This window comes from Ischnura elegans, chromosome 10, assembly GCF_921293095.1.
Source record: "Ischnura elegans chromosome 10, ioIscEleg1.1, whole genome shotgun sequence".
NCBI lineage: Eukaryota > Metazoa > Arthropoda > Insecta > Odonata > Coenagrionidae > Ischnura > Ischnura elegans.
This window is the reverse complement of record NC_060255.1, coordinates 47666764-47686820: the sequence shown is the minus strand read 5'-3', so window position 1 is coordinate 47686820 and position 20057 is coordinate 47666764. Positions and strand designations below refer to the sequence as shown.

General features: G+C 37.8%; 1 long non-coding RNA gene across 1 annotated transcript in view; it reads right to left on the bottom strand.

The window, feature by feature from the left end:
- Positions 1-652: 652 nt before the first annotated feature.
- The window catches only part of LOC124166897, a 422752-nt gene continuing 403347 nt past the window's right edge, over positions 653-20057 (bottom strand). The window contains exon 3 of the long non-coding RNA XR_006866539.1: positions 653-753. This is a non-coding gene — a long non-coding RNA (uncharacterized LOC124166897). The remainder of the gene's footprint in view (positions 754-20057) is intronic.

Sequence of the window (20057 nt, the reverse complement as noted above, 5' to 3'; positions counted from 1 at the left end):
TGGAGGACTAATGCAAAATTCACAAACATATTAATTATAGTCCGATCAAGATCAGATTAATTAGAAGACCAACACGTCCAATTAGAAGGACTCAACAAACAGTTAGGAAGCGACTTATTTAAGGAGATACGGATGAGATATTTTGTAAATGAGGAAATAATTAACGCACACTATGTTTCCGAACTCTGACGCTTGAAACTTCCCAGGCACTTATGACACGTCGGTTCCATCAACTAAGTCGATCTAAGCATCATCGTCGAATAATTAGGAAAGTAATTAAAACGAGCGGCGTCATTCCAAAAATCAAATCCAAACCAGCGAATCTGATTTATCAAAAAATAATTGGGTCAAAGTGTTTTGCGGTCAAATACATTCATTATTAAAAGCACTTGATGGCACTATTAATTGAATGAAAATCAGAGGCCTCTATATTTCCTGATAATAACTGACTAAATGTGTAAGTAATGTCGATAAAGGCCATTCAGAGGAATCGAAATGAAAATCATCTCATCTTGGTAGATCGAGGAATCCTAAGTAAAGAATCAAGTGACTATACTAGAAGTCACAACATTATTTGCACTTAATGCTTTTCTAATTAGTTTAATCCAGAAGAGGGCGTGTAAAAAAATGAATAAATTAAAGTCTTACCTCGTTTTCAGTCCGGAGAGCGTCGTGATGAACCGCGCTGTGGGATGTGGACCTCTTGTGTACGTGGCTGTGTTCCAGTAGGTAGTAATTCTTCAGACTGCCAATCTATTGGAAAAGAAAGAAAATTAAATTAAATTTTAATGGTAATCAAATTCATTTTTCAATTTTATAGAAGAAAAAAAATAAGTGATAAGGTAATTCCCACATAACGAATTTTTTATGCATGCAAATTAAGAAGAAAAATCCCTTCCACTAGACCGTTAGTCTGTCGCCTATTTCCTAGGCATATTACTCGGTTATATCTTCAGTATCATCCTGAAACATTCAGGGTAGGTTTATTAGGAACAACTATACATGCCTTATCTTGAGGCATAATAGCCTGACGAAGGCAAATGCCGAGGGACAAGTGGCTGGCAGTACAGATGAAGGGATTCCTTGCAAAAGAACACACGGAAGAAGAAATGAAGGATGTGACGGCAGCGAAGAAGTACGTTGGTGTTAAATGCCTTTCTTAAGGAACTTGGAAATTGCAAAAATTGCACCTTTTTTAGATTTTTACAGCGATTAAATGCACTAGTATAATTCTGCTGATGAATTTTCCAGCAGGAGGAATGAAAATTTTAGTATCAAATGTTCATTACACGCCGCAGTTAACCCGAAAATGGTTTATACTAGCTCTATGTTAGAATTGTTAACCTGTGATAATGATGCATGATAGATTAATCTAGACCCTGATCAAAATTTACCAGTAGGTACGTATATTTCAAAGTATTAGCTCCGAAAAAATAGTGAGGTAAACTTTTGAGGCAGAGGTTTATCAGTGTGTACTATACATATCTTGAAAAGTACTATACATATCCTGAAAATTCCAAATGATAGGTTAATAAGTAACAAGAAATACGTATCAAGTAATACGACCGGAAAAAGGCTGATTGGTTGGGATTGGAGCTTCCTCTGCAAGTATACATAATCTATTGTGTTCTGTTAAAGATAAAGAAAAGCATGACCAATGGTCTTCCAAACCGTGAAAATATAACTAAATATTTCACACAAAATTCCGCAAATAAAGTTCAAAGGATTTGAATCCAGGATCGAATGTTTGGCAAGAGAAGATAAATCATAATCACTCAGACCGGAAAATCCCTATCACGTGCATTCCAGTACGAGAGATACCACTATAACACTGAAGGCCTAAGCTCTCATCCAGAATTGCATTTCATCCCGCTACTTTTCGTTCGATAAATCGGCTCTCTCGCTGATATATCCCTTCCATTTCCTGTACAATTCCCGCTCATACCATTCTGCCCCGTCGGTGAGCGCAATTGATTTCGAGTGGTCGAAAAGAGGATTCGATGCTCTACCAGGCCATAAAAACCCGAGATAACCCCCGGCCCCGCGCGCATTTCCGAGCGGTCGACGTGGGACTAAACGATATTGCCCCATCCCAAACAACGGTATGAGTCGAAGGTGACATGGCACAAAAAAAGAGAAACAAAATGGAGGAACCGTTACACTGGCGGCGAGTTCTCTAAATACTGGAATGGGAGGGACGAATGGAGATAGCATTGTGCGCCACGCGAGATACGGTCCAGCCTGAATGACGGGGTGAAATCAGCATCCGACAAACGTATACGCAGGCATATCGGAACTAAGTCATCACAGGGCATTAGATATTTTCCGACTCGTATAATGAATAACTCGGAATCTTATTTAAGTAATATATTGATGGTACCAGCATGAAAATACGCAGAAAAAAGGGGCGATTATGACAAGATGAGAATGATTCCGAAAAAGAAAAAATATGAAGGCAGATGTTATCACGATTTATTGGTAACGGGCGATGACGGAGGTAATACAAATTAATCCATCACATCCTTGTTAGAGAGTTTAAAAAATAGATGATTGAAAATAAAACATTATGTCACGCTTTTACTGGCTAAATTTAGAGGTGAGTTAAATTCCGATTCCCTTTAAGAACAAATGCGAAAAAGCACCATATGAAATCGTGTTCATCTCCGGCAGTCAAAGCATTCGAAGTAATGAGTTGTCCAGGCCAGCCAGATAAAAGAGCAAACTCGCATCCAAACAGAGCGCTTGGCTCAAAGCATCTGTAGTTTAAAAGATGCGTTTTCGACCTGAATATCATGGTTAATTTTGATTCATAATGGCATCATCTATCCAGGGTCAAAATTTCGTAACACAATTTTTCTCCACCCTCTATAACCCAAAATAAAAAAATACTGATTCGAAATTGCATGGGACGAAGTGACTGACACATGAATAATTTTGTCTGGCCAGGATATGTTATTGATTGCAGCGTAGAGCGAAATGCTGCACTTGGAGAGACATTGGACTCATTTTCCTCAGGAGACAGAGGCCCAGACAGTTATCTTTTTTTTTCTTCGCTCACGACAACTCTCGCGGACTCTGAATAAAAATATTGCGCGGCCATTTCACTTACTCCATTTGTTCCGAAGCAAGATACTGGGGAAAAGTACTCCTTCAGAGACATGGAAAGATCACGGATTTAACAAAAACTGATAAAACCCTGACTACAGGACAAAGCGGTAGTGAAAAAATGAATAAAGGATGAAAGAGCTAGGCATCGGGAAACGAAAGAACAAGCCCAAGAATTACACGAGACAGCAGTAGGAGTAAGAGTCAATCTTCCTGCACTCAAGACGGTACGAGAAACCATAGAAAAAGGTGAAATGTGAAGGGCGTAAGCACGTGAGCGACTTGGTGAGATACAAGAGGTAGATAAGAATAGAAGGGGCCTCTCATTCGAAGTATCCACATTAAGAACCGCGGCGGGTATCGATTGCTCCCACCTACTACCGACGATAATGACGGTTAGCAGCGGCCTTTTCTTGGCGGAATGGATGAAAAGGGCGAATAACGGCTCTGACGTACACATAAATGCATCTTCAAATTGCCGCAGCTTAAAAAATGTCCCCGTAATTCACCAACGAGAAAAAAAGCAACATCAGTGGCTATCGGTCTGGTATTGCCCAAGAAAAATTACTGTTATCCCTTAAATACATATACGTTTTCCTGAGAATGAAAACAACAATATTGTAAATAAAAAGTTTATGGCGTTTCAGTAAATAGGCGTAGAGAGCATTGGTACCTATGAGGGCTACAAATTCTATGAATAAAAACGAACCACTTCCATAGCAATGAATATTATATAATGTAGATGATAGGTGTGCTATACCGGTATTGTATACATGATGCGCGCCACCAATTAGGTTTTTCCTCATTATTCTGGCATCACAGTAAATTGCTGATATAAATATTTACACTGACGTCGCGACGCGTCGTGATTTCGTAAGTGATAAGTCCTGGGAAATGTTCAGAACAACACAAAAAAATTCTCAAGAAATGTAGAGTATTCAAAGAAATAAATGTTTGTGCGAAAAAATGTGCTTCTATGCTTTAAAAAAGTCCAGGGTTTGATAGTGCTCGATAGTGCAGTTTTTTAGTGTTTTCAATGTTATTTTTACATTTTAAACATGGGTGGTATTTCAAGTCCACAGTTATATGAGGTACACCAGAGTTTTAAAGAAAACTTGAAGGTAAAAGACAAGTCCTCTCTCGAAAAGGTGGCAGAAATAAAAAAAAGTCACCAGATGCGGAATCCTAGAAATGTTTGCACATTCTCTACACCGGAATAATAATGAATCTTGAGGTTTATTCTTCCTAATTAGAATTAAGATCGAAATATCACAAAATCATAGGAAAATATGTAATCCTGCAAAACTCTAACATCAATCCATTAATGGGACGTAACCATTTCAATGACTAAACGGCATATAAAAACCGGAACATAACATAATTAATGATAACAGAGAGACATTGAGAGAGACTAAGTGATACTTAATTAATCTTAATGAAGTAAAGCTAAGATAAAATATGGGTACCGTTTGTTAAACAGCATAAATATACAGAAAAGAATGAATAAAATTTAGAAACACATTTGAATATGTGTCGTTGCGCGTAATTAACGATAGAAAAAGATTTTTCACCGAAATAAGCATAAATTTCTTTCATTAGCCATAGCTCTATGGATGCGTTTACTGTAAGCGTTTATCGACTTCCTAAAAAAAATAATATCCCCAAGAATAAAAGGTTTAAGAATTCTTTCATTTCTTTGAGGACCGAAGATTTTAATTTGAGTTTAGAATTAAGCTGTCATTTTCCAATTTCCGAGCATTCGGAGTTCATCGAGCATACAGCCCCGCTTGGGAAATCGAGACTCATGAAACTGAATAACACCATAAAGACACCCAAGGAAAGTATACCAATTAAATTACCATTGCATAAACAAAAACGATATTAAATGAAAAACCTGAAATACGAATTGAACGAGCAACTTACAAATATAATAGCTAATCTCCATTAAAAGTCGATTGAAATATCAAAGGATATTTAAATTTAAAAGACCGTAACGCATAGGAAAACAGTGTTTTTTAGTTCTATCGTCCATATAAACACATTAAATGGGACACGTAGTGTGAATAAAGGCAATAAAGATTTTTACAACCCCTTAAGCAAAAGATACACTTAGCGTCATACTTATTTCTAATTTACAAATAATAATAATTGAAAAAACCAGTTTTACTTATAAAAAATCGTACTGTTTAGCATTATTTAAAAACAATATGCCGCTTACTGCCAGTTCCACTGCAGTAAGTTCAAACATAAACTGAAACTTATTATGGTGAAATTATACGAGTCCCTCAGAATTGTTCACTATAACAGGTGAGGCAAGTTTATATGAAGTATTTTATACGCTATTCCGGCCTGGACCCTTTCCTACATTGAGTTTTCAATTTTTATTCGGCGTGAGGCCTGACCATAGGAAAAAATAACGCGTAACCACAATGTACAGATAACACTAACAGAATTTTCATAAAATATTTTCAGTGTTCAGTCATGTGTATTTTGAAAAAAAATATCTCTTTTCCTTCCAACAATTGATTCAGTCAACAGTAAAAAATGTCTCTCATAAAGGATAATTTTATGAGCCTCCGCATCAATCTATTGCAAGACACCCATGCTTTTATTTCCAAAAGGTAAGTCAATAAACAAAATATTGAGCACGATTTCATTTACGTTTTAGCAGATGAAAGCAGACACGATTTCAGTTACGTTTTTGCGCATGAAAGCAGACAGGATTTCAGTGCTTTAATATTAAACCATAATGCTTGATTCTAACTCTCACCCTCGTCTTTCCATTAACTCCAAATTTGTCGTAAACGAATGTAACAAAAATAACGCTTTAGAAGAAGCAAATATGCTTCGTTCTCACAATCTACGTAAACTGTAACTAAATTGTAGAATGTGAGTTTTCCCGGCGTATATTTTGAAGGAATAATTCCCGGGTTTCCCAACGGGTGTGGTTTTGGATAATTGGTGCCAACGTTTCGAAGACTGAGTCTGGCATCGTCTTTAAGGGTAGAATGCGGAGCCAAATTCTACCCACATTCTACCCCTGAAAGCGAAGGCAGACTCAGCCTTCGAAACTTTGGTACCATTTACCAACAACCACACCCGGCGGGAAACACGTGAATTATTCCTGGTAATTAAATCGTTCATCACGTCCAATGGCTTACAGCGTCAAAGGTGTTTAGAACGACAAAGTTAAAAAGCTTACTAATCCCCAAATGAGGTCGGCTTTGTGAACCAGTAAAGTTTAAATAAATGCAAATAAATACAAAGCGGCCAGGAGATGAAACTTAAATCCGCAGTGGCAACAGATAAAAAGCATTTTTTTAAATCCTGTTTTTCGCGATTGATACTCGCTCAAAACACTACTTTTTTTTACTCACGACAGGCAGGGCGGGGGAGAGGGAAAAGGCAACAAGTCTGTCTTTCCCAACGTAGCCATTCGCTTTCAATGGGGGTCATACGGCCCACCTAAATTACCGTCAGTAGAGACGTTTATACCCTCATGCCCGCATCAGGAGGGCAGGAAAGTGAGGCCCAACGGAGAAATTTCGGCACACGGTGCGAATCGATCTGCTATCTTAACGGGTCACAAACCTAGGCTCGTTGACCTTTAAGCACGAGGCATATGAGAAGGAAAACAAGAGGCGTTGGGGGAGAAAGGAATGAGCTACGCAGTAATGTTCACATCCCCCAATAAAACTCGAGCAAAGGTAAAATCTAAAGCAAACGAACAGCACATAAAGCCAGAGGAGCAATGACACTCCTACGGATAGAAACTCATGAGGTTCGGAAAAATGATCCCAAAATCACCAACAACATTCTTCCTCAGCACACAAAAACGACTATGAATATACTCGAAGCACGAAAGGAAAGTACCTATAAATAATTTATATGAGGTATTCTTGACGCTGCTGGATTAGTAATTCAAATATATGCATGCTTTAGATTCAACGAGAAATTACTCAGGCATTAGGTTCTAAACCGGAAAAAGTAAATTTAATTATGATTAATAGCCGGAATAATCAGGGCGTGGATGAATTATGAAATTAAAAAGTAATTAAGTATTGATGAATAGCGGAGATGCACCAAGTTCAAATTTATTAATGAAGCTTATGATCAATTATCAAAGTCAATAAATCATTCTCAATATTGTGAAACCTTTCCAGCAGAGAAAGATTAAAAAGATAAATCCTACTTAATTAAATACAAAAAATAGACGGAGCACTGCATTGAACAAGTAACTTTGTATGCAGTCACGCGCACGGGTACAAAGTTATATATATAGGGATGAAATTCTGGAAAATCATCACGCTTATTTGGGATTCGAACCCGGATTTCGCTCTAACTGGTCAGGTATACAACCTGATGTAATATCCAAGTATGTTACGTTTGGTATAACATCTCATACCTGAAAGGCAATCCGGGTTCGAATACCGGCTAAGCCAATAATTTTTTCATGGCGAATTTCGTCCTTGGTGAATAGACAAAGATAAAAACCATTTCGACTTAACAGAAAATTTTGCAACTCTTAACATGCTTTTGTCACTCTTTGGTTAGTTTGAGGAAGTGCCTAATACCTTGAGCAAAAGCCAAATTGGCGTTCATGAATATACGAACATTATTCCCGGAATCTCACCCTGTGCACCTCAATATTCCTCGAGAGCGAACGTGTCATGAAATTAGGACCGACTAAAGGAAAGTACAACAGAATGGGAGGAAATTAAAGGGAAGGAAAGAATTAGGCAAAGGGACGGAGAAACTCGAAAATTTAGTACGACGATAGAACGTGAGATGGACGATAAAAGTGGGGGAAGTCAAGGGGAAAGACGAGGGCAGAGAAACAAAACTAGAGGATGAGAACGACTGAGGGCCATTAAACGCAGCAATAGAAACGAAGCTAACGGAGAGTAAAATGAAAACAACACCAGCGACCGTTACTGGGGCGACGGGGGAAAGAAGTCTCTAGGCATTGCGCGGACACTTGAATTACAGACGCAAAGAAGGTACAAAGCAGCGTAAAGACTAGGAGAACATAACGTATTAGTCCACGAACATGTGAATCAGTATAGGAATAAAATTGTATTCAGTTATAATTAACTGATAAATTTACAAATAATTCATACTCCTGTGCACCAATACAATTTACTACAATAATTATTTATTCCAAAAAATCTGCGCATACATTAGATGAGAATATCGTATTAGCTAATGAAAAAATGAAGCAGAACAGGTATCAACTTACATTTGGTTCTAACAGGCTGAAAAATTAGCAAACGATACAAATATCTGTGTACCAATATCATTTGATGCATTACAATGTCATTCTAAAAGGTCGAGTATTGAATGAGTATGAAAATATGAAACAGTACAGGAATCAAATTCAATTTAGTTCTAATCAGCTGATAAATTAGCAAACAATACATGCTCCAGTTCAGAAATATAATTTACTTCTAAAACTCAGTTCGTAGAGTAGGTGAACACAGCGTACCAGTCCATGAAAATATGAAACAATACAGGAATAAAATTACATTTAGATCTTATTAACTGATAAATTAGCGAACAATACATACTCCAGTGCACCAATACAATTTAATCGAAATTCAATCAAGTAATAATATAATCGAGAGGCAATCAGGGATTCCTTTTACAGCAAGAACCAAAAAATTTTAATTAGCAATCAAGCGCGATTAATTTCCGGGTTGGTGTGAATGCGCGCCATTCCTGGGAAAATTAAGCATCATAATTTTTGACAAAAAAAATTACTGTAAATACCACGTAAGCCATACTAAGGTTTCACCAACATGTTTATCGACTATCTGGCACAGTATGAAGTATAAATTTTTATGGATATTTTGGTTAATAACTAAAGGCTAAAATTAAACTTTTAAATTAAATTGATCTGATAAAAAAATCGAGAAAGAAAAGTAAAAAATAGGAGCATCTCAAAAAAACGCGAAATTCAATAGTTCCCAACACCTGGACAATGAAGTCTGGTAAAAGTCATTTACAGAAAGGCATCTGAGCAGGCATCGCCAGGCCGTTGTGACGTGGAGGCAGACAAAAAACTCTCAAAAATACCGGAATATGATACGTTAAACATACACGCCTATTCCATCGCAAATTTAAAAAAAATTAACTGCCTTGCTCTAGCGGGAGGAATAAAAATTCCTCGCGAATGTATCTGAGGCGAAAGGCGGGAGGCCAAACCTTCTCCCAGTGACAGAGAGGAAATGAATTAATTTCACTTTCGATGAAAAGCTTCCCTTCTTTCCCTTCACGAAAATTCCCACGTTGCCAGGCAGCTACGTCCAGCATGACTTGAATAAACCATTAGCCTACCCACACCTCGACTTCCAATTAATAACGAAGCCAGAGAGTTGGCGTGACTTTTAGGTAGGATTAAACAAGAGCTGGACAGATTCATTATCTACGACGACGACTGTGCGTTGAGAAATATAAAAAATACAAATTAAGCGAGCATGATACGAAAAAGACTAAATGTACTCGCCATTCATTCGAGGTGTTAAATAATTAATTTGTAACACCACCTTTACGTCAAATTGGCCAAAACATTTCCACAAGTCATCAGGTCAAAGAAAGAAAAGTAATTCAAAATGATTTGACGTAGGATTGATAACGGAGGTGTAAAATAATAGCATACAAAAGCCGTCCGAAGGAGATTAATTTATATTTTAGGTAGCTAATAAAAATTCGGCGAATATATTAGGCATGATCCGCATTTACATGAGTCAACGTTAAATATTTTGAGCCTTTAAAAGGGTGTCGTGCGATCATTAATCCTATTAGCTTTCCACCAATTGGCATTTTCAATTTTGAACCGATTTTTTGAAACGCGTTATCACATGAGTAATGATTTAAAAGAGACATACGAGTGGAAAATACTTATTTAATGTAAAGGAAGGACGTTATCTTTCAATTCAGAAGTTGAACTTCAAATAAAATCTGCAATTATTTCAGCAATGTAACACTTGAACATATTCATGAAGTACGTCATAAGACATTTTGAATCAAGAATATTGCTTTATTGCTTGAAAGCTACGCACTCCAACTGAGATATAAAAAATATTCGGAATAACATGGTGCGCAAAGAACCAAGAATTACAGAGAATAACAAGAAATGCAGACAGTAAGAAGTGCACTACATCACCATCATACGCAGCTCCATGTTCGTATTTCTAGTTCTATTTATCAGCCATCGTTCGTATTTATTCCTTTCCTTAGCATTAAATCACGAGAAAAGTCAACAAGAACAGGATTAGGAACACGAACCACCAACTACACGAGACCAGCATGAAATCAAAACGATGCCCTGCAATAACTCACCGAATGCCACTTAACACTCATTCAGGTAGTATTACAGTATGTCTACTAATTCAAGTATTTCTGTTAGCAGCAATGATAGGAATTCATTACGTTATCCCCGCCTCACTTAGTGTACTGAAATTATCACATTCTTAAAACTTAAAATACACTTTTTCCGGCCTTCACCTTTCTACTATGAGGTACTGTTATTAGGCATTCGTTACCTATCACCGCTCCTTTCCCTCATCCGGAGCGTTGAACTTAATTCAGGAATGACAGCATTGGACTATCTTGCCGAAGAGATAGGACCAAATGCACGTCTAATGACATCCGGGCTGACATCCCTGGTGTCGGCTGCTGTCCCATCCCTACATACCAGTTGGAGATAGCGCAGTGAAAAGATAAAGCCTAGTTATTTCACCCGTTCGGTCACGAGCGCAGACCTGCGGGCGGGATTATTCTGACCCAGTGGTTCGACTGAAGAACCCTTGATAAATCGCTAAGAACAAGGGCGATACATGTTAACCTCAATGCAGATACCAACCCAATAGAGAAGAGCGACTTATAGGTTCAAAGACAACGTAAGCATTAGGCTCATGAAAGTGTTACTCAAATTATAGTAAGTCGAAAAACATTTTCCCTAACATCCTTTCTTTCATTCTTGTTCCGTTTTTTCTCTTTCGGTATTTGGCGTGCAGAAATAAATCAATGGAATATTTCCTGGCTTTTTTTATATAAAGGAAATATTTATCATTACTAAATCAGGGTTCCCACTCAAAGTAAATTATAAAATTCACGGTTTTTTCCAGGTTTTCACGGTATAAATGTCGTCAAATTCACGGTTTGTTGAGAAGCCATTTTAGGCAGAAATATTGAACATGTGACAATCACCGGTCGCACATTCAATTTTACAAACGCAACAGAAGCTGTGAATGCAAACGCAGCAATCAAAGTGCTATCTCTCCTGACGTCACATATCGTTTGCAAAATTCAGCTCCGGCTAAAAGTTGTGAGTGGGAAAATGGAGGGACCAGGGTGCCAGGGAAGTTAAGAAGTGTCTGGATTTTCGCAAGTGTTAATGAACACTTTGGTTACCAGTCTTATGGCTTTGGTACAGGCTTGAGGTCAATGTGTCGTCATGGCACACGGACCAATAATTGCGCCTCTAATATAAGTGTGCAGTGTCTGCGTGTCACCTTGAAACATGATAGACGTTTTTCTTTTGTTCCGTCAATCGTAGTTATAAAATCAATTTTGAGAGATTTTTAAGGTTTTATGACGAAATTCACGGCTATTTCCAGGTTTTTTCAGGGCACTCAAAATTCACGGCTTATTCACGGTTTTAAGGTTTTCACGGTTGAGTGGGAACCCTGTAAATACTGCAACACAACGAAATGAGAAGACAACTGCAAGGCAGGCTGACTTAGACAGCGAGGTTACTGCAAGACGGCTAGATGAAGACATACTACTGTTGGCGGATCACACAAAACTAAGCAGAACTTGGCGAACAGATTTGGCCGCGCATGCGCGTTGGGCCACGGCAGACGACGCATGTAAACGCAGACCTCACGACACAACAGGGTACAAACCCCGGTGATGTAGAAGACGTTCCAAAAGTAGTAAAGGCTTAGTATTGGATACGTGAGAAAGAATTGGTTCGTAATTGGAGGAGGCTACCAACAGCTGAGGTTATTTAAAGTAAGTTGCTAAGTAAGTTGCAGAGAAATCCGGGATTGACCTGCTCGCAACGAAGGGCGCCAAGGAGATAACGACTTAACGCCTCACACAAAAGTCGGGCTATTACCATGAAGTAGCCCTCCACAAAGCACTCCAACTCGTTTTGTTTTTGGTTTCTAAGTCACGTTGTTTAAATTAATTTGGTGTATCAAACTATATTATATTTACTAAAAAGCACTAAAGCAGACTAATGTCTGTTCTTTTTGCCTATAATAACTTGCACCCCATACGATACATAAACATCCATAAAAACAAGCAAGAGGTTCAGGCTACTTATGGATATCTATAGAAGCGATATTGAACGCGGACGGGTGTGTCGAAGAAAATAACTTACACAGTTTCTTAATAAGAGGGGGCGAGTGGGCATAGTGTACGAGGGATCTGGAGTCTGCCAGGATTCGAGGAAAACGGCAGAAGCGTCGGTTAAAATGTGCGAGAGAACAAGGGACAGACAGCGCAACCGGGTGAAAATAATTGGAAACAAAAAATACACGAAGACGGTATGACGAGGATGAGCGAGTCATGTAGGTGGGGGAGAATAAAGGAGGTTGGCGGAAAGCGGGATAGGGAAGCAGCGGAAAAATCTCGCCATTCTACTTCTCTCTCCCTGATCATTATTATTTTTTCGTCCCTTCGGAGATAGGCGAGGCACACTCGGTAACTTCGCGCACGGAGAAAAAAGGATTTTTTTATCATAAACTCCGATGAGGAAAAACTTTTGATGCGATGCGAGTGGTGAAATTTCTTGGAGAAAGAGGAATCAAGTGGAGGACCATTTCCAGAGAATTAAAAACTGGCTGCTACTTGTGGAAAAGAACCAACCCCGGGAAGTGCGGAACATCATATGAGCGAATTCGACGAGCTCTCCCGCAGTCCAGACGCCCACGCGGCGCGATGATTCGAAGCGAGTTCAAAATCACCGCGAATCGATCGATGGGCCAAAGAGCAAAATTAACATCCAATCATGACTACTGATTACTATCATTACGAAGCTACGCAACTTTCACAAAATTAACGCCAACAGGAGGATATTTAGAAATTTGGGGAGGATAAAATACAATATCAACTAATTGAATTTCCGCAGCGAGCACTATTCACAGCTTTAATGGATTTTCTTCCATTTAAAACGCATACACTGGACGTTTCCATGCTCGGGGCATATGCACATAACCAGTAACATAAAGAGACGAGAAAAACAACACATTGTTGCAAACGAGTCCAATATGATGCCCTAAATATGAAATCTATCCACAGTAACATAATAAGTATGACTTCATCATAGTCACGAAACTACAAAAAAGGCACAAATGGAAGAACCCGGACGCCAAAATATCCAAGACTGGTTCCCAAAATTGCCCTTACCCCAGCATCTCTCGAAGTTTCTTTCTCATCGAAAATAAAAGTATTCACTTCTAAAAATCTAAACTGAAATGACTTCATTCAATTCCTTTCCCCGATATGAATTTGATAAGCCAAGTTATTGAAGAAAATTTAGTAAAACTTCAGGCAATTGCATGGTGAAGGAACTCATGTTATTTCTTTTAATAAAATGATGGCGACATCAGCAACTATCAATATTCTTTGCATTAACACTTATTTATATAGCATTAACGTTATACATAAACCAATTAACTAAAGCTCCATAAAAATAACAATGATTTGAAGAATGAATAATGAAATAATATGAATACTTCATAAACACTTTAACAATATTCATTTTGCTTGATAATGGCTCCATATAAAATATTTTCATTGCAAAATTAAGCGGGAGGCGTATTTTTCAGAGCACACAATGCGATAAATAACTAATGAGGTGATCAAGAGATTCGTTTTCCATAAAAAAATAAATCATGTCCCAACTGGTAAAATAACGCATGCAGCTATCATGAGCAGTGAATTAACATAATTTTTATGCAGCGGCAGGCGAGAATCTAAGTGTGAAATGATTTACATTTTCAAAATAATTACAAAAATTAATTATCCATCGATATCACTTGCAATTTCAATTTAAATTCACTTTAGTTCCATTTTCACAACTCAACCATTGTGGGGAAGATCATCGATAAATCCGCAAAGGTAATCCAAGCATCACTCTAGATGGCAGCGTTTCGGCCTCGCTATAATTTCCAACACGTGCGTTAGACAGCAGAAAAGAAAATGAATCGGGGAATATTTTTCCGCTCATGTTAAAATGATGAGAGCACAGATGCGTAGGATAGATAACATAAAAAATGTGCGAGGAACGTATAAATATAGAATGAGATGTTTCTTTCCATTCGGTTTCCATTAATTCAAGATTTCCCGCACTAGTAACGATATAACAGCTTGCTCTGTTGCAAAGGACTAACAGAGGCCTGCAAAGCATATAACGCACTGAGTCTTTGTCTTGAGAACAAAATTGTCCTGAATTGAGAATTTAAATGACAATGACGATCATCATCTCGAAGAGTCTACAAGATGGTAAATAAGCTAGGTTAAGACTACTTTACCATTCAAGTAATTTTATCGCAGGGGTACCTGACCCCTGCTTCTATTCGCATAATATAATTGAAGGATATAATTCAATACTTTTAAATGAGTTCCTGTTTTGATTTCCTCCAGTATTCCAATGATAAGCGAGTACCTCACACTCCCTCATAAAAATGAATTAATGTTCATTTTATTGTGCTTAGTGATACATGGAGTCATAGCTATCGAAAAAACGGAAATAATAAACTCCGGAGAAGAAAATAGGAAAGAGAAGTAAAACCTCATTTCAATTACAATGTAGAATGAGAGCCCGTTTTCTGATATTTAATTGGACTTGACAGTAATTAATTGTATGGAATAGATATAAATTTCCCTCATTTTTACCATAAATTAGCCATAAAAAGACTAATAGTGAATCTAAATGAACATACTAGCCCGCAAGCCGCCTCAACAGACGCGTGGAGGATGGTGTTTTCAGGCAATTTCTTGGACGAAAATAGCAAATAGGAGAAAAAAATATGATCACGTTGTTAAGTGAATTGGTTGTCTGTGTTAAACCTAACTTAGCACAGTAATTAATTTCTCGGTGGAAATACGAACCCCTACACTTCTCCCTTCCGAAAAATATTTCTCTCATCTTATCGTTCCAATCGGACATGGGAATATAAAATGGTTCAAAGATGATGTTCTCCCTATAATTATGAAAGATATTGCTCATACAACTATATCCTCACGCGTAAGCTCCTATTCTCAAGCAGCATAAAGTCAAATTCATTTTTAAGCTGTTCAGCGAACCCCGGATTTTACACAGAGAAACAGGAAAATGAGGTAAATTCCCACAAAAGGTGGAGAAAAGGAGAAAAGACTACGCTTGCGAACTATTGAACCATGCAAGAGTCCGAGAGGAAGCAGCCGATTCGGAGAGGAAGTAATAAAAGATGAGAGCGGCTGAGGGGAAAAGAAAAAGACAGCGGCGGATGATATGGGGTTTCCCACGGGGTGGACTAAGGCGGGAGGGCGGCGATGCTGTGCAGTGCGTGCTAGAGCGAGGAAGTGAAGGGAGGCGTCCCCGCTTAGCTGCCACTGGAAAGAGGGTTGGAAACGTTGTTTATACTTGTTAAGGAAGGGAAATGGAGATGAAGGAGAATGGGAAGGAAGCATGGAAGAGTGGGCGGAATAAACTTAAGGGCCGCTCCGAACTAGGGGACGGGAAAATATCTAGATCGGTCCCTGGTGAACTACGACCTTCGGTAGAAGGTTCGACCACTCAGAAAAGGGGTTAGTACTTGAAATCCATATTACTCTGAAATTAAGGAGGTAGGTTGGCGACTGCGCCATTCATAATTAATGCTTTTCGCATATGTTATTAAAACATTTTTAACATCATATCGATATTCATCTACGATAGAATCAAACTGTGGGTTTGCCAAAAAGAATACAAGGATTGAATCTTAAATATATGACAACTGCAGCTATATTTTAATGCAATACTCGGACTTGAATTCAATTGCAGCATTCATTTACTAATAAATAACCAAAAAAGTCCAGAAACCACCCACAGTTTTATGTTTATCATCGTTCTTGGGATATAGAAATTTATTCGTTTTTTTGCCCTTAATACTGACATACATTTTAGCATTAACTAAATGTCTTGTATGCTTTGACAAGTATCACCGAAGGGGATTTCTTAATATGAGTCCCAGAAAATATATAGCCTAACCGCGAAGTCAACATTTTATGAAGACGTATCATTTTTCAAAATATATCCAAAATTAAATACACCGTTTCTCGGATTCGACTCTAAATACTTTATAGAACTGCAATAAATTGCTCAACTGTCAATCGCAGCATATAATTAGGGTGGGTGTTATCATCGCGACCCCATGATCTTAAGCATGTCATTTGCATATAATGACTATGGCATCTGCCTACTGCTTTCCAAAAAAATCTGAGTAATAATATCTCTATGAATAAAACTACTTATAGATGAAATTGACCTTAAAGATGCATAGCAATCTTAGTTTCAAAATTATGCATTATCCAAATATAACAAGAAATTTTTCGCGACACCAAAAAAATATTCTCATGGAAACAATTTCACGGTTTTTATAGGAAATGAGTCTCGTAGAAGTAATGAAAAAAATCTATTAAGAGTGATTCGCCAACAAGAAAGAAAATGAATAAGCTGCTATATGAGAGGATGAAATTTTGCATGAATTTGGAAATATTATGAAGTTGCTTTCCGATGGCGTAGAGTTACAGTGTATATAACTAGATTGGTTAAAAAATACGGTAAAAGAAAAGTAAAGGGATATAAGAACCCGACAGTTTCACAATAATAAGGAATTCGCGCGAATTGCAACTAATAATAAGGAATTCGCATTTTTATTAAATGACTAATTTTACATTCTGATTCATTCATTACGAAATATAGAATACTTGAAATTGTGCGTCACAATAGATAGAAACTGTTATTTTAGGACGTAGAGCTAATAATAGCATTAAAATGGGAACTAATAACAAACCAATGAAAAAAATTTATAGTTACCCATTTATTTTCTCTTTCCACTTATTTTGGTTTTATAATAACAGTGCATTAACTCTTAAAATAGTCAATGTTGGATATCATGGTGATAATTACTACTTCAAAACTAATATCCCCATGAAATTAGCAGGAATTTTTCAAACATGAATTTTAGTTAATTATTTATTACCTACATGAAAACGCAAATGATGATTTTGAACAAGAGTGAAAACCGTAATAACGAAGCACTGCATGGTGCACGTGGATCACAAATGCTCATTGCTCATTAAATTCAATTGAGAAATTATTGGCCGACTGCAGCACCGAAAATTATAATTCCATCCAAAAATTAGAGGAGAGTATGTATTTATTAGTCATCAACAAAGATACAGCCTACTGAATTGTTTAAACCAAGCGATCAAAAAATAGTAAGCGCAAATTGTGAGATACAATTACAATAATGAGTAAACAATATATAATCGTGCGAATCGAAATTACACTACCTCTATAATCCATGGAAATAATGAAATACATCGCCATACCTACGGCAAATTAATTGGACGCAAAATTAGGGAAGCTAACAAGGTAGCCGACATTTTCTGTAAAACTAAATAAAAACTTTTTATATGGAAGTATTCAGTAATATTCTCAAAAGAAGAAGCTGATAACGTAACTTCTTAAGATCAAAAAAATAGAGTAAAGCAAATATATTACGTGACGGATATTAATGAAAGAAGGCAAATTAAAAGAAAACTTGCGATTAAAAGATCTTCACGGAAATTTCCAATGACATCGTTAACACGATATATTTTTCATCAATGCTATTTTCCAGCTCTATCACATGAAATGTAATAGCAAATACAGAAAATACTTCCAGCAGGAGTGGGAAGTCGAGATCAATATGAGTTTAAAAAAATTTAATGGGCTAATGATACTTAATATTTACAATAAATATAAAATAAAAAATTGAGAATATACGATACTACTAGTACATGGATAGAAAGTACTAAAATATCTCCATAAGGTGGGCGCTAGACAGCTTCTTTACTAAATATTTTCCTCATTAAGAGAATTCGGACCGCCGACCTCCTAACATACGCCCCTGCCAAGTGCGATAGATGTTAATTGCAACTGGGTGATAAAATACTAGATTCTGCGGCTGGCCAGAAGAGCTACCTAAGTCTGAGATAGAAGTCTTAGCCATTGAAGAAGTGGTACGGCCCTTTGGAAGAAAGTGAGGTGGAAGTGTGGCCTCTTGGGCGAATAATGCAAGGGAAAAGATCAGTTTTCCGCGGGGGAGGTAAGGCGGGATTTATAAGGGAGGTAAGAGAGACGGCGAAAACAAAAGACGAATGCAATATGTTGAGACGGAGAGAAAGAGATGAGTGGGCCTGAAGAGGAACACAAGATAAGAAGGCAAGGCGGACAGAGCTGGAGCGTAATATATGCCTCGAGTAATGCGTTGAAAACTTTTTTTTTGTATTCCGTGAAAAAGGAAACGGACTCCCAAGGTAAGGCGAAGAGGCAAAGAGACCGTAGGCACAACAATGGAAACTCCAGAGCCGAGGGAATTATTTTCGATGACGTCGCTAATGCGGTTCGGGGTTCAAAAATGAAACAAGTGGCAGAAAAAATACGGCGCGTGTCATAAAAATTCACTCCAGAGCCGTTATATTCAAGTGCTCCGCTTGGGAGACAGGCTCGACTCGGGGTGGCTCTAAATGGGAGTTTACCTCCACGACCATTTGCAGAGTTCGCGAACTAGATCCCAGTCACTTTCGGGAACCCGACGAGGCCGATACCAAAAACGACGAACTTTTACTTTAATATTGCGAGGCAATTTTGGACGCCATCGTACTCACCTGAAGAAATGCGCCACGATATTCAAGCAACCACGTATAACTCACTGCTCGCATCAGATATTGTCATTTTCAAAAATGGACTGAAAATCTTAACGAGCACCTTTTCATCGCGTTAATGGCATATATATACAACACGAAGAGGCAAATTCAATGAAAGATTTAACTTGCGCTTAAGAAAAATAATATTTCAAAATTTAAATATAAGGGTCCACTGATACATACTTTTCAAGGGTCACAAGAACCACGAGAAAAATTGCAAAAAACAAACGTTTCTCCACATTCCTGGATCGTATAAAAAAGACATACAACAAGCGCAGCAGAGTAAATATGAACATAACTGTTCATGATAACATAACTTGAAATATATTTTTTTTATTTTAATGATGAGTAAATGCAAAACCGTCGAGGGACACTCCACTTTTAAGCTTAACTTAACAAGCACGTAGTTTTTCAATATTTAACTAAGTTTTGAATAAAATGGCAAAACTTCATTTAAAAATATACACTTGCTAAAAAGACCTTGTCACAACCATGTGGCAAGGGCTTTCCCTACATCCGTTTCACGGAAGCTTATTCTGTAATTCACTTAACGTATTCCCTCCGTTTCGAGGGTATTTTTTCAAAGTCAAGAGGAAACAACCGCCTGTTATGGAAGAAATGAGCTGAGAGGAGAACATTTCCTTCAGGACAACCTCCTGAGTTAGACAGAACGGTGACGTTTGCAGGTCCACCTCGCCAGTAGTAGGCGCTACCGAATAAAAACCCACCGAAAAAGTAAGTACAGCCCACAGGGGACGTCCTGAGACAGGTAAACAGCAACCAAGACTACGAAACAGAGCCACACTTATTTAAAAGAAATAAGACCGGCGGTCCACGTTATAAATTACTTGCGCCTTCATCGCTCTCATCAGTTTACCAAAAGCACAAATGGTTCTGTCAGCTAAGAATATTCAAATAAGCGTAAACATTAACATTTGGGTATGAGCGTCAAAAAAGTGTGTAATAGAGTGGAAACTTTCCAGGTCGCTAACTCCTTGGGG